The sequence below is a fragment of the Periplaneta americana genome, chromosome 2, assembly GCF_040183065.1.
Source record: "Periplaneta americana isolate PAMFEO1 chromosome 2, P.americana_PAMFEO1_priV1, whole genome shotgun sequence".
Taxonomy (NCBI): domain Eukaryota; kingdom Metazoa; phylum Arthropoda; class Insecta; order Blattodea; family Blattidae; genus Periplaneta; species Periplaneta americana.
Window position 1 is genome coordinate 139,515,143 of NC_091118.1, and position 16,411 is coordinate 139,531,553.

General features: G+C 34.8%; 1 protein-coding gene across 1 annotated transcript in view; it reads left to right on the top strand.

Moving 5' to 3' along the window:
- LOC138694622 (cytochrome P450 4c3-like) overlaps nt 1-16,411 on the top strand; it is a 123,409-nt gene that overhangs the window by 22,509 nt on the left and 84,489 nt on the right. The gene's annotated exons all lie outside the window — the stretch shown is intronic.

The window sequence follows — 16,411 nt, forward strand, 5'->3', positions numbered from 1 at the left end:
AGCGTCAATGAAACACTATTGCAACGCTCGAAGGAACCAATGGGTGAACGTATTGCTTCCAGAAACAACATTATCACTGATACTGCTGTGGGCTCGTGATTGCGTCTTCCCTCCCGAAACTAGCGGGCCGGGGTTTGATTTCCCGCTTGGGATGGGTTGCCTGGGTGAGGTTTTTTTCGGGAATTTTCCCTCACTCCTATGGATGAATATCATGTAACTCTATCAGGCGTATGGAACCCCACTCATTCTCGCCACTTCCTTTCCTCGCTCACCATCCTTTCCTTATCATTCTGGTGTTTTACTTGGTTTTCAGATCGCGCATGCGACGGCCCTCCGAAGCCGCTGACTCTCGGCCGGCCTCCATGGATATGTCAAGCTATGGTAACTGGGGCGCTGGTTCGAGTCCTCATGGGGGAAGAAATTTTATCATGAAATTTCGGCCAGTGTATGGGACCGGTGTCCACCCAGCATCGTGATGCTCTTGGGATGCTATGATAGGTAGCGAAATACGGTTGCGAATACCAGCTATAACGGCTGGGAGGATCATCGTGCTAACCACACGATAACTCCATTCTGGTTGGATGATCGTCCACCTCTGCTTCAGCATGTGGGCGTGAGGCCAGCAGCCGACTGGTCGGTCTAGGCCCTTCGCAGGCTGTAGCGCCACGGATTATTATATTATTATGGTAACTGGTGGCCAGCAGAGGAACGCACTCCCCTCCCGACGGGAGTGGCGGCTTACACCTCAGGCCGTTTGAGGGAAGAATATGGGGGGGGAACTGTTGACGTGAAATGGTACACGGATTTGGAAGGATGGATGGCGGGAAATGTCGTCAGTGTGTTAGCGGTTAGCTCGGTTCGGCATAGTGCAGTCGGTGGGCTTACAACTTATCCCAGGGTCTCACAATAGAATGTTATGTTTTATTTAACGACGCTCGCAACTGCAGAGGTTATATCAGTGTCGCCGGATGTGCCGGAATTTTGTCCTCCAGGAGTTCTTTTACATGCCAGTAAATATACTGACATGAGCCTGTCGCATTTAAGCACACTTAAATGCATCAACCTGGCCCGGGAACGAACCCGCACCTTGGGCATAGAAGGCCAGCGCTATACCAACTCGCCAACCAGCTCGACCTCACAATAGATATTAGGTCGCTGTGCGCAGGAATGTTCCCCCCCCCCCGACTTATAGAGAGAAAAAAAATCATTGATACTTTCTTCTACAGGGCATTATAAATGACAGTGAATGCAATTCATCATTAAAATTATAATGCGGAAACAATAGGTATTTTACTCCGAGAGGTGAAAGTTGCCATATAAACCTTAAGAAAAGAAAAACGAAACTAAAAGTAATTGCTGGAAATATCTGCCAAGATCTAGTTTCCAAGGATCAGAATACTGCAGGGGGATTTACTGATGTAGGTACTCCCTTTTAACTCCTTCATTCTATTAACATTCTTCACTTTCCCTCATTTCGACTATCATCTGCAAGTAGTAGTGGCTGTGGTTTTGGTTGTTGCACTCTTCACTCTATCAATTAAGAAAAAAATATGTTTTCCTCTTTTTCCGAATGTTTTTAGCTACCATCTCATGGTTGTGAAACTTAGACTCTCACTTAGAGAGAGAAACAGAGATTAAGGGTCTTTAAGAATAATGCTCTTAGGAAAATATTTGGGGCTAAGAGGGACGAAGTTACAGGAGAATGCAGAAAGTTACATAATGCAGAACTCCACGTATTGTATTCTTCACCTGACATAATTAGGAACATTAAATCCAGACGTTTGAGATGGACAGGGCATGTATCACGTATGGGCGAACTCAGAAATGCATATAGAATGTTAGTTGGGAGACCGGAGGGAAAAAGACCTTTGGGGAGACAGAGACGTATATGTGAGGATAATATTAAGATGGATTTGAGGGAGGTAGGATATTATGATAGAGACTGGATTAATCTTGCACATGATAGGGGCTATTGACGGGCTTATGTGAGGGCGGCAATGAACCCGGGGGTTCCTTAAAAGCTATTTGTAAGTAAGTAAGTAAGTAAGGCTGTATCATCTCAATCTTTTTTTTTCGACTCTCGCAATTATTATATCGGCCTCAGCCCTACTGTTTAGTTCCTCATTCGGCACTGACCTTTATTGTTAGAACATAACTTTGCCAGTGATCCATTCCCATGTTATCAATTTCTTTGCATTCGTCTCCGTTATTTTCCACAATTCAGAACCATACTCGTATACGGTGATGTCGCAATACATAACCGTCATAGAACCAACAATCGTAGTGGGGGCTTCCATAACCGATTCCAAGTGTTTGTTGGAAAAGGACACTCGACTTTCTATTACGCCATACAAGAACTGCAGAAGGAGCAAGGAGACACGGAAACCATGGTTAGGGAGTTCCAAGTGGGGCGGCCTGTGTGAACTTAACCAAAGAAGAAGTGGCTTCGCCTACATAAATCCACTCGGAACATCGTCCTACAATATCCCAGTTACAAGGAAGAAGTTCGCCTCTTGGAATATCTGCGACCTTTAGGGCATCAGTTTAATCTATGAATTACTTGTTAGAATATAGCATCATAATGAAATGTACTATTATAACAATTTCGGAAAAATAAGTCCTTCGGAATCTTTGTTTTCGAAAATACTGCTATTTCTGAAACAACGCATTCGGAATGAAGATCATTTAGAATAGTCTGATTTCGGAAATAAGACAGTTCGAAAGGATGGTTTCGAAAACACGTCCGGGAATGAGTCACACCATAACTTTCGTCTATCTATCTATCTATCTATCTATCTATCTATCTATCTATCTATCTATCTATCTATCTATCTATCTATCTATCTATCTATCTATCTATCTATCTATCTATCTATCTATCTATCTATCTATCTATCTATCTATCTATCTATCTATCTATCTATCTATCTATCTATCTATCTATCTATCTATCTATCTATCTATCTATCTATCTATCTATCTATCTATCTATCTATCTATCTATCTATCTATCTATCTATCTATCTATCTATCTATCTATCTATCTATCTATCTATCTATCTATCTATCTATCTATCTATCTATCTATCTATCTATCTATCTATCTATCTATCTATCTATCTATCTATCTATCTATCTATCTATCTATCTATCTATCTATCTATCTATCTATCTATCTATCTATCTATCTATCTATCTATCTATCTATCTATCTATCTATCTATCTATCTATCTATCTATCTATCTATCTATCTATCTATCTATCTATCTATCTATCTATCTATCTATCTATCTATCTATCTATCTATCTATCTATCTATCTATCTATCTATCTATCTATCTATCTATCTATCTATCTATCTATCTATCTATCTATCTATCTATCTATCTATCTATCTATCTATCTATCTATCTATCTATCTATCTATCTATCTATCTATCTATCTATCTATCTATCTATCTATCTATCTATCTATCTATCTATCTATCTATCTATCTATCTATCTATCTATCTATCTATCTATCTATCTATCTATCTATCTATCTATCTATCTATCTATCTATCTATCTATCTATCTATCTATCTATCTATCTATCTATCTATCTATCTATCTATCTATCTATCTATCTATCTATCTATCTATCTATCTATCTATCTATCTATCTATCTATCTATCTATCTATCTATCTATCTATCTATCTATCTATCTATCTATCTATCTATCTATCTATCTATCTATCTATCTATCTATCTATCTATCTATCTATCTATCTATCTATCTATCTATCTATCTATCTATCTATCTATCTATCTATCTATCTATCTATCTATCTATCTATCTATCTATCTATCTATCTATCTATCTATCTATCTATCTATCTATCTATCTATCTATCTATCTATCTATCTATCTATCTATCTATCTATCTATCTATCTATCTATCTATCTATCTATCTATCTATCTATCTATCTATCTATCTATCTATCTATCTATCTATCTATCTATCTATCTATCTATCTATCTATCTATCTATCTATCTATCTATCTATCTATCTATCTATCTATCTATCTATCTATCTATCTATCTATCTATCTATCTATCTATCTATCTATCTATCTATCTATCTATCTATCTATCTATCTATCTATCTATCTATCTATCTATCTATCTATCTATCTATCTATCTATCTATCTATCTATCTATCTATCTATCTATCTATCTATCTATCTATCTATCTATCTATCTATCTATCTATCTATCTATCTATCTATCTATCTATCTATCTATCTATCTATCTATCTATCTATCTATCTATCTATCTATCTATCTATCTATCTACCTACCTACCTACCTACCTACCTACCTACCTACCTACCTACCTACCTACCTACCTACCTACCTACCTACCTACCTACCTACCTACCTACCTACCTACCTACCTACCTACCTACCTACCTACCTATCTACCTATCTATCTATCTATCTATCTATCTATCTATCTATCTATCTATCTATCTATCTATCTATCTATCTATCTATCTATCTGTCTCTCTGTCTCTCTGTCTGTCTGTCTGTCTATCTATCTCTGTCTGTCTGTCTGTCTGTCTGTCTGTCCGTCCGTCCGTCCGTCCGTATGTCTGTCTGTCTGTCTGTCCGTACGTCCGTACATCTCTATCTATCTACCTACCTACCTACCTACCTATTTATTTATTTATTTATTTATTTATTTATTTATTTATTTATTTATTTATTTATTTATTTATGTCTACAAAAGTGAAAATCCCCTATTACAGTAGACAGTACAGATATTTGTTTAAAACATAGAATTGCAGATAACATGAAAAAGGGATAAACAGATACAAAATCAAGATAAAAGTGTAAATACAAATTAAAAATAAAAAATGAAGAAAAAACTAGACAAATAAATACTACCTAAATGAAAGACACAGATATAGATATAAATTAAAAATACAAAATAAACATAAATGAAAAATAGGCAAGTATAGGTATCATAGCCAAAAATGTAAAATGTAGCTATAATTGGCAAATTACAGAGTAACAAACAGATAGCAATATTATTTAAAATCATCTACCTTCAGAATATTAATAAGAAAATATTTATATTTCATGTAAGAAATGCTGAAATCTAGATGCCAATTTTTTTCATATTTCATTGAAATTTGAATACATCTTTAACACTGGTGAATTTTTATGTGCTGAAGTTTTTGTTTTTTATAATGTAACAAGTGACGACTTCTTAAATGTGATGTTCAAGCGTTAACCTGGATTTGTGACAATTTTTCGCTATTATACAGTAGACCATTGAATATTTTATAGAATAAAAGTTGGTCAGCAAGTAATCTACGACTTCTAAGATACATTAAATTAAATTCATTAAGTAGATTGTTGTACGAAATTTTGTTATGGAGGGCCGAATAGTGATATTTTCTAAAATACAGATATCTTGAGAATCGTTTTTTAATTCTTTTCAGTTTGATTACTATATGATTTGAAAGTGGGTGACCAAATTACTGAGGCGTATTCCAATTTAGCGCGAATACGACAATTAAAAAGGAGTGTCAAAGTCGGACTGTTTTGTAAAGTTTTTTAATTTCTAATAATAAAACCCAGATTTTTAAAAGCATTATTTGTTATATTAAATATGTGATTATGAAAATTCAAATTATAATTAATAGTTACAAGAGATCTTTTACACAATATATTCGTTGTAATGGTTCATCATTCATTGTATAATTACCTCTTAAATAAGATGTAGTGCTTGTATAAATCATATAACAACATTTTTTTGTACACCCAGATAAACCTACTGACCTATATGTAGGACAGCATATATTTTCTCAATTTAAATCTATCTTTAACTCACACATGTAAGGTCAATTAAACAGTGTTCATGGGTTAGATAATAAACATACAATATATATATATATATATATATATATATATATATATATAACATAGTTGTATGAACACTTTACAAATAATGATAATTAAGATTGGTAAATTTCAGACATGTTTCGGAGGGTGCCCCTCCATCTTCAGAGACATTACCACGACGCTGGTACAGGTGTTCGACCGCGATGTATCGTGGCTTAAAGCGTTTATAATAGGCTAAACTGAAGCGACCTATATGTATGACGGTAGGATGTTCCGCGTACATTTCTGTTAAAATAATTTTGTCTTTTTAATATTTAAAATTCTGTAATCCATCAATATATATGTTACATAGTGAATAAAAGAGCAGATTTTCAAGAGCACCATGGCTGCAAACAATTTATCAAGAATAAACCCATCACCCTGATGCAGCCTATCACTTTTTCTTCGACAACTTTTTCACCAGTATTCCTCTATTTGTGGAGCTAGGAAAGCGAAAAATCAGAGCTACTGCTACAATTCGAGACAACAGGAAGTCAAACTGCCCCTTGGTGACTACTCTTGAGATGAAGAAAAGATAGAGAGGATCTTATGACTTCCAAACAGCTGAAGCAAAAGTTGTCGTTTGCAAGTGGAACGATAATAGTGTCATTACTGTAGCATAAAATACCGTGCCTGTGAACCCACTGCAAAGTGTCTCTAGATATTCAAGACTTGAGAAAAAGAAAATTCAAATTTCTCAGCCCAGAAATATATCTATCTACAACAAACACATGGGTGGAGTTGATTGTGCAAATCAGAATATATCATTGTATAGAACTGTCATTCGTGGTAAAAAATGGTACTTTCCCATAATCATGCAATGTATTGATATGGCTGAGCAAAATGCATGGCTTCTCCACAAAAATAATGACGGAAAGCTGGATCATCTGGCATTAAGACGACAAATAAGCGCTCAACAAAAAGAGGCCCAGGCAAGGCATCGCGAATTGAACTTGCAGGTTCGAGGTACGACAGGCTCGAACATTTGGTGATCTAACAGAACTGTTAAACCAGGTGCAGAGTGTGTCATCAGAAGACTTCCTGTAGGAAGGAAGTGTGGCATTGGCTTAAGTGTCAAGTGTTTTCTTGTATATCATACTAATGTGTAGTAAATATTCAGAACTTCGCATGTATGTGACAGTTTATTTATGTCATCACTGCGATTAGTTAATTTTCATTTTCAAGTTACAATATTGCACAATTTACCGCTGAATTATATATGTGGATTTATTTTGAGGCAATTTACAGTAATGAACACTGAATGTTCATATTATTACTTTGCTCACGTCAGGAATATATAAGAGAAAACCATTTGTGTTTATAGTTTATAATATATTATCACAAGAATGAGCTAAATTATTCAGTATAAAATTACATTGTTACACTATATTATTGTAGTTTTGATTTACATTGAGATCACATCTCGTTTTATCTGCATTCGCTCCTACATTTCGGACAACTAATGCATATTGCCCATATGTTCTCCCTATATCCTACCGACCTATAGTAGGTTATTTTAGGACGCTTTATCAACAGCTTAGGTTATTTAGCGTCTGAATGAGATGAAGGTGATAATGCCGGTGAAATGACTCCGGGGTCCAACACCGAAAGTTACTCAGCATTTGCTCATATTGGGTTGAGGGAAAACCCCGGAAAAAACCTCAACCAGGTAACTTGCCCCGACCGGGAATCGAACCCGGGCCACCTGGTTTCGCGGCTAGACGTGCTAACCGTTACTCCACAGATGTGGACACCGACCTATATGTAGGACGCCACTTATTATAAAAAAAAACCAATGCCATGATTACACAGTAGTTGTTAAAAAAAAACTTTATAAACGAATATTTTAAGTACATTTTAGAAGGATATGATGAAATTCATAGTAAAAAAAAAGTTTCAGACTTACCTGGGTTAACCCATTATTTAAAAACCATTGATAAATATTCTTGATATCAATGTGTAGAAATTCTATGTCGGACATATTTTGTATTCATTTAAATTTATTTAGATCATCTGCATAAAGTAAACATTTTGAATATTTAATTACTTTAGGCAAATCATTAATATAAATCAAGAATAACAGTGGGCCAAGATTTGACACTTGAGGTACTCCGGAACTAACAATGTAAATATATGACTCGGATTGATGATATTTAAAATATTGCTGTCTATTTCTTAATTAAGATCTCATTAATTGTAACATTTGTTGTGAGAATCCAAGAAAATTGTGATTCATCTTGTCATATGCTTTAGTCAGGTCTGTATAAATAGTATCAAGTTGCAATTTACAATCGAAACTATTTGATAAAGACTGCACAAAGTTATGTTAATAGCTGATTATTTGTCCTTGTTAGCTATTAAGTTGACGCTCTATTGAGTTTTCTAGAATTTTTGTATTCTTGAATATTTTACATCATTTAGACATTGATAAAATGCACTTTTATCTAAATAACAATTTGCATACTGTTACAACAATATTTGACTACATTTTTTTGTTAAATAATGTATTCCGACTTTAATAGTGTTAATAAAAACATATTTTATAGGGCCTTTTTCAATAGAACAAGTTTATTTTATTAAAATACTTTCAATATGATTAAATGTTAGTAGAAATTAACATCAGTATTGAACAGCGCACATGACAGAGTTTTATAAATTCATAATCATTTTAGGGACATTATATTTCTTACATACATCTCATATTTACGTCATAAATTGTACAATATGCGTGAAAATAAAGAATATCTGTTGGGTACACAATACAGATTTTAGGTTATTAGTATTAATGTAGAATGGATTCACACTCACAACAGAGTGCAGTTTACACTTTAGTGGACATCCTGAATGGACTCACACTCACTTTGACGATCATCTTCAGTAATGTTGTCAAGCCAGCAGCAGCTTTCTGTGCCAATGTATTTGAAGAGGGCACGTACATAATTTTCTTTTTGTAGATTAAGAGGAGGCTTTGGGAAATTGCGAGGAGTAATGACCATGAAAACGCTGATATATGCGTATTTTCTTTGTTTCCAAATATTAAGTGATCTGAATATCTCTATGTAGTCAGGTGAGCAGAGTAATGACCCATTAGACTTGCACTTGAGTTCCAAGAACTTTTGTATCCTGAACACACTTCCTTTTGTGACGGGACATTTGAGAAAGTATGAGGTGAGTGCATCTTTTCAGTTTCCTATCATTGTGGAGTCCGTAACGATCTCAAATGGAGAAGAGTTCCTCCTGCACATGACCATTGTTTCTAGATAAAGTTCCGCTGTGGTTACAGTCTCCAGATTCCTAGTTTTGCTCTTAATAAGTTCTAAATTGGAAATATGTGCCGGATCTCAACATGAAATACATGTGCGAACCACATACAAAAGAAAATTATAATCATATTTTTGTTTTGCCCTACATAAGAACCGGAGAACAAAACGATATTTTATTGACCTGTAGTTGACCATGCACTTTCTTTAGGACGCAGTTGGGAACAAGGATGCAACATAATTCCATAATTGCTTGAGTCTCCATGAAACAATAAAGAAATGATGATCCGTATGGATGTTAAACACGAACAATCATAGAAAGCGCTTATAGAACTGAGCACACACTTTTAATTTTGGGACAGGACAGTTCTGGGTATAATAAAATTAAGCCACAAGTCATGATGTATCTGAATTTCACATTGTAATAATTTTGGATTTCAGTGCAAAATACTTGGCTACATTTTGTTTGTGCTGAGTATATCCCACTTGGCAAGGATCATTAGGATTTTCTGCAATTTTTTGATCACAAGATGTGCAAAAATCACAGACATCGGTTGTAGATTTACGAAAATGGAAAATGGAAATTGCAGTTCTGTTTCTAAATATTTGAAATATGTTTTGTACTTAATTTTCAGTTTATCACCAGTCTTTTCTTTGTAATAATCACAGAATAACTCAAATATAATCTTAATATTTCGGTCTAGGTTATCTAGAGTTTCAGATTTATACTCATGCCGGGGGTAGTGACTCTTGCTATGATTAATCGATTGTAGGTGTTGACTGCATTAAATCCCATATATTGTTGTTCAGTTTATTTGGTCTGTTTTCATGAGAACACCCCTTTTTTTCAAATGCTTCACCTTGTAATATTTTCCTTTGTATTATTCTCAGTCTTGGCGAGAAGGTATTCTATTATCATAATCATATTATTATCAAGAATCATTATAGTAATAGCAACAATGTTATCAAAAAAACAAATTGAAGACCGAGAAAAAAAGATCACCTTTTGAATGCGGGTTTGATCCCAAATCAAGAGCTCGATTCAGCACATCATGGTCTCCTAGAGAATAATTATAGTCAAGCACTACAAGGACTATTCTTCACAGTTCGATGCCCGCTTGGGCTGATTACCCAGTTGGGTTTTTCCCGAGGTTTTCCCCAAATGTAACGTGAATACAAGGTTATATATTGCGAATCTTCGGCATCATTTTACCAAGTGCCATCTTGCTGTCACTAATCTCATCGATCCTAAATATTCTCGTAGTTGACACAATGTCGTTAAATAACCAGTAAAAAATTCTCTGTCTTTGGCAGAAATTATGAACAAGTCCAAAATCATTTGACGATATACCATTTGCTGAACATCACTTCGACGCAAAGAATATGTCCATATATTTTCACTGGACTTTCTGTTGCTTTACGACTCGTAGATTTTATTCTTGATAACCAGCCTGGAACTGTAGCAACCTGCAGTAACTTTGTTAGTTCACTGCAATATATTTCGAAGAGATCTTCCTGTTGATCAGCACTGAACTTGGAGAAAGATTTCTTCTGGCAAAAGGAGGTAACGAGTCCAAAAGACTTGCATTCAACAATAGCAACTTTTCAAGTTACATACGTAATACCACATTGCATTTTCATTTTTCTTTCTCCTCGTTTTAAGTTGATTTTTATGGTCTGTTTCGTGTACATTCATGTGTTTCCATTCTGAAACAAATCAGATCGCACACAGACTACGACTGCTACACACAACACAATTATACAGCTTGCAGTGTCTGCCTCAAGCTCACTGTATTGATGTTTGCTGCGTTCCACAACTACACAAGTGTGTATGAGTTCATTTAATTAGCTACCCTACCCTCTGTTTACAAGATATTGATACGAAACTACGTAAGCAAGTAGATTTAAAACGGAGAATCGAATTAAATATTCTCGCAAAATAGGGCCTATAGATCTATGGGGCTCTTTTCTTGCTACCGCCTCAATTGTTGTAAGACTGCATCTTAGACAGGATGAAGTCACTTTCGGAATTGGCACTTGGATCTCTTCCATGTTTTAATACGTAGACTGTAACAAGTACATGGCGAACTGTTGGGGAGGCATTTGTGAATGGTTCTTGACTTATTATTTAATTTTCCATTTTCCACTTCCTTGACTCATTCATAAGGTGATTGATCAATGATTAAACTTAAATTACTTTGACTGAAAATCTGTTAAGCCTACTTTAAATTTGATTATGATTTAACACATAAAATCGCAACAAAAATTGCAACACTAAAATCGCAATAAACTGTAAAAATTAATATCAATACTTACCCTGAAGGTATATGAAATTCATGGATTTTTCAGTAAAGCTATAACGGAACATTCCACATTCAATGCTGCGTTGTTGTTGTTATTGTTACTTAGTGACATTTCTGGCTTTGAACCAGACGCCATTACACATGCAGGAAGCCCTGTCTAGCCATTGTACAGACCGAGAAACAACATTTTAGCTACCTGAATTTTCCAAGTTCCAATTAAAACACATTGCTCATGCTCAGTCTTACACTCATATGAAACTATTTCCGGCATCAGTGCCGGTAGGTATGTGGGTAAAGTTAAGTGGAGTTTTTAATTTGATTTATTTCTGTGTAGGCCTAATTTGCTAATTTGCTCTATTTGTAGGGGATTAGACATCAAACCCGTGTCCCCAGTAAAGTTCAGTGTTGCGGCTCAGTTGAAATGATATTATATTTCCATGTTAGATGGCAGCAGTATGAATTGGGAATTGTGCCGCCATCTACTATATGGATCGGAACTGCTAGAAACCGTATTCACAGAGGCAAGTGAAGGTCGATCGCGGAAAGGAATGACGGGTGAACATGAAGATAGAAAATACTCGTCATCCTAACACAGCGGAAAAGTGTACTGAATTGTTAGATGTATTGATAGAATGCAAATAAGTAGTAAATGTAATCATTAAATCATTTGCCGTTTTTTTTACCAATTTTATGGTAATAAATTCTTGGTATGCATAACATTCAAATAGCTCTAGAAGATTGTAAAGAAGGAACGCATGATGATAATGATGATGATGATAATAATAATAATAATAATAATAATAATAATAATAATAATAATAATAAAAATAAATACATACATACATACATACATACATACATACATACATACATACATACATACATACATACATACATACAGTCCACACCTGTGGAGTAACGGTCAGCGCGTCTGGCTGCGAAACCAGGTGGCCCGGGTTCGAATCCCGGTCGGGGCAAGTTACCCGGTTGAGGGTTTTTCCGGGGTTTTCCCTCAACCCAATACGAGCAAATGCTGGGTAACTTTCGGTGCTGGACCCCGGACTCATTTCACCAGCATTATCACCCTCATATCATTCAGACGCTAAATAACCTAGATGTTGATACAGCGTCGTAAAATAACGCAATAAAATAAAATAAAACATACATACATACATACATAAGAGATCTACCCAAGGGCAGGTCTGTCACTGCAAATCCAGCATTCTCCAATTTTTTTTCTTTTTTCTGCAATAATAATAATAATAATAATAATAATAATAATAATAATAATAATAATAATAATAATAATGAGCAGTGGAGAGATCGCACGCTGGAATAATACGATAAAACCTATTATTATCACGCCGATGTAATGCGGTCGTTTTGCATCAAGTGCTTATTATTATTGTTGTACGTCGTACAAACTTTTACTGGATGGATCCACAAACCACAGTGTTCTGTATCTTATTTTTCTTAAATTTTTGAACGAAGAATATCTAGATCTAGGCCAACAAGATGGTTATAATTCTGATAGACTACTTCATAAAAAAAACGAAAATATTTTGCACAGCTATTGCATTGATCATACACATGATATTAATATTTAACGACAACATTTTGAGCATTTCTACAAGAATAATTTAAGAAAATTACGAATCGCAATGGAAAACCTTTACTACTGTATAATTAACTCCAGTGAAGAACAATAGAACAATGACCAGAATAAAAAGTGGAGTTTTACCACATTCTGCACCATCATCGTTCCAAATTACTGTATATTCTGTATAATGATGTTCGCGGTAGAAATAATAGTAGTACTTAAATTCTTACAAGAAATTGATCGTTACTGATAATTATCACAGAAGTGATATAAGTTCAAATCATGAACTGGCAGTGGTTTAGACAAGGTTCACCAAATTATAGTAATTCTCGTAAAATTAATTACCATAATTTGCGGGTTGTTCTTCCGTTAACCTATAGATCTTGCATCATAATTATATCATATAACATAAAAACAATGTCGATTCTCGTCTCGTTCTTTATTCTACAAAGATATCCCTCTTGTAAAAATTTAATTTGTAAGCATACATCTGAACACAAACAATGAACAGAGACACTTGCTGCTGTGGGGATCAGCGTATGTGCTGTAGTGGTGATGACGTATATCCGCTTTGTTTAAAAACTATTGCAGGTGTACTGAATCAAATCTTTGGTCGGCGGGAAAAGGTACATAAGTGAAAAAAATAAATTTTCAAGAGAGAGAGTTTTTTTTAAATTTACTCTTAACTGAATATAAGTATAATAATGAAATTCATGTTTGTTGGTTAAAGTAAGACCCTATTCAATTTAAAATACGAGAAATTTTATTATTTCAAAAATTAGAAAAAATACTTATGTGTTTAGGTACAACAGAAAAATCGACTTTTTTTTTACTTATGTGCCTTTTCTTACCGACCAAAGGAATGCAAAGAAGTTACTTTAGCATTGTTGAGAATACTGTAAATAATTGAGAAAAAAAAAATAAATAAATGTGTAAATACATAATATGTAAAACCAGACGCACTTGAAAAGTTTGCACTATACCGACTGCGTAAGACTTTTCATAGCTATGAAGTGTTCCATTACAGGACATCCACTCGTTCTTGTGTGGAATATGTGATTATTCATCCTTACGGTATCCAGTGTAAAAATATACCTACGTATTTATAGAATTCAAACCCTGTCTTCATAGTAAACAATTCCCATATTAACAGGCAGTCCTATATGCCAAAACCCTTACAGCAACCAATAAAATACCTTTGGTACTGATTTCTGTTAGACACCGAGTAAACTCCAGGGTCATAGTGCTGCCAGAAGAACTAGATCAATGGAGAAAATGACGGCTCCTTCGGGAATCAAACCCGCGACCTTCTGGCGTTGCAGAGTTAAGCCTTAACCGTGAAGCTACCGCGAAACTCAAGATATTGCATTTCCTCCATATGTTTTTAAGAGACACATAAACATTGTGCTGTTTGCATAAGGTTCAAATTGTAATTTTATATCGAATGGCTTGTTTTGGATATATTAGGGCCTATATACAGGTACATTTAACTTTGTGCGAAATATTCACTTTAACAGCAGCAACAACAGCAATAATAATAATAATAATAATAATAATAATAATAATAATAATAATAATAATAATAATAATAAGCAGTCCACACCTGTGGAGTAACGGTCAGCGCATCTGGCCACGAAACCAGGTGGCCCGGGTTCGAATCCCGGTCGGGGCAATTTACCTGGTTGAGGTTTTTTTCCGGGGTTTTCCCTCAACCCAATACGAGCAAATGCTCGGTAACTTTCGGTGCTGGAACCCGGACTCATTTCACAGGCATTATCACCTTCATCTCATTCAGACGCTAAATAACCTAGATGTTGATATAGCGTCGTGAAATAACCCAATAAAATAATAAAAAAAATAATAAGCGCTTGATGCAAAACATAGTCTATTACATAGGCGTGATAAATATGTAATGAGTTTTTATAGTATTATTCTATCGCGCGATCCCTCAGCTGCTCGAAATTTTTGTATAATAATAATAATAATAATAATAATAATAATAATAATAATAATTATTATTATTATTATTATTATTATTATTATTATTATTATTATTATTATTATTATTATTATTATTATTATTATTATTGCAGAAAATAGGAAAAATTGGAGAATGCTGGGTTTGCAGTAAAAGACTAGCCAATAAGTAGAACACGTATGTATGTATGTATGTATTATTATTATTATTATTATTATTATTATTATTATTATTATTATTATTATTATTATTATTATTATTAATATCATTCGAATACTTGGGATGTACTATAAGCAGTAACATGAGCTGCTGTCAAGAATTCAAAAGGAGAATAGCAATGGCAAAGGACCCTTTTAATAGAAAAAAGGACCACTGGAGAAAGAACTAAGGAAGAGACTAATGAAGTGCTTTGTGTGGAGTGTAGCATTGTATGGGGCAGAAACATGGACATTATGACGAAGTGAAGAGAAGCGAATAGAAGCATTTGAAATGTGGATATGGATAAACCGAGTAAGAAAGGAAGCTGTGTTGGGAAAAGTGGATGAAGAAAGAATGTTGCTGAAATTGATCAGACAGAGGTAAAAGAAATTGGCTGGGCCACTGGTTGAGAAGCAAGTTCTTTGTGAAAGATGCACTGGAAGGAATGGTGAACGGACAAGAGTTCGGGGCAGAAGAAGATATCAGATGATAGACGACATTAAGATATATGGAGTCCACACCTGTGGAGTAACGGTCAGCGCGTCTGGCTGCGAAACCAGGTGGCCCGGGTTCGAATCCCGGTCGGGGCAAGTTACCTGGTTGAGGTTTTTTCCGGGATTTTCCCTCAACCCAATACGAGCAAATGCTGGGTAACTTTCGGTGCTGGACCCCGGACTCATTTCACCGGCATTATCACCTTCATATCATTCAGACGCTAAATAACCTAGATGTTGATACAGCGTCGTAAAATAACCCAATAAAATAAAAATAAAAAGATATATGGATGATTTGTGGAGAGAAAGAGGAAGGCAGAAAATAGCAGACTGGAGAATGCTGGGATTGCAGTGAAATACTTGCCCTTGGGCAGATCACTATGAATGAATTATTATTATTATTATTATTATTATTATTATTATTATTATTATTATTAGTAGTAGTAGTAGTAGTAGTAGTAGTAGTAGTAGTAGTAGTTTTTGTAATTGCAGTAACATTTTAGGTCCCTAAAACTGTAGTTTAACGCGTACTTTCGATCATTATGAAGCCTAGTTGAAGTGTCTGAAAGTTTGTTAATGACCTAAATATGCGAAGACTAGTAGTATATAAAATATAATGTATGGTTTTGCAGGCATCAT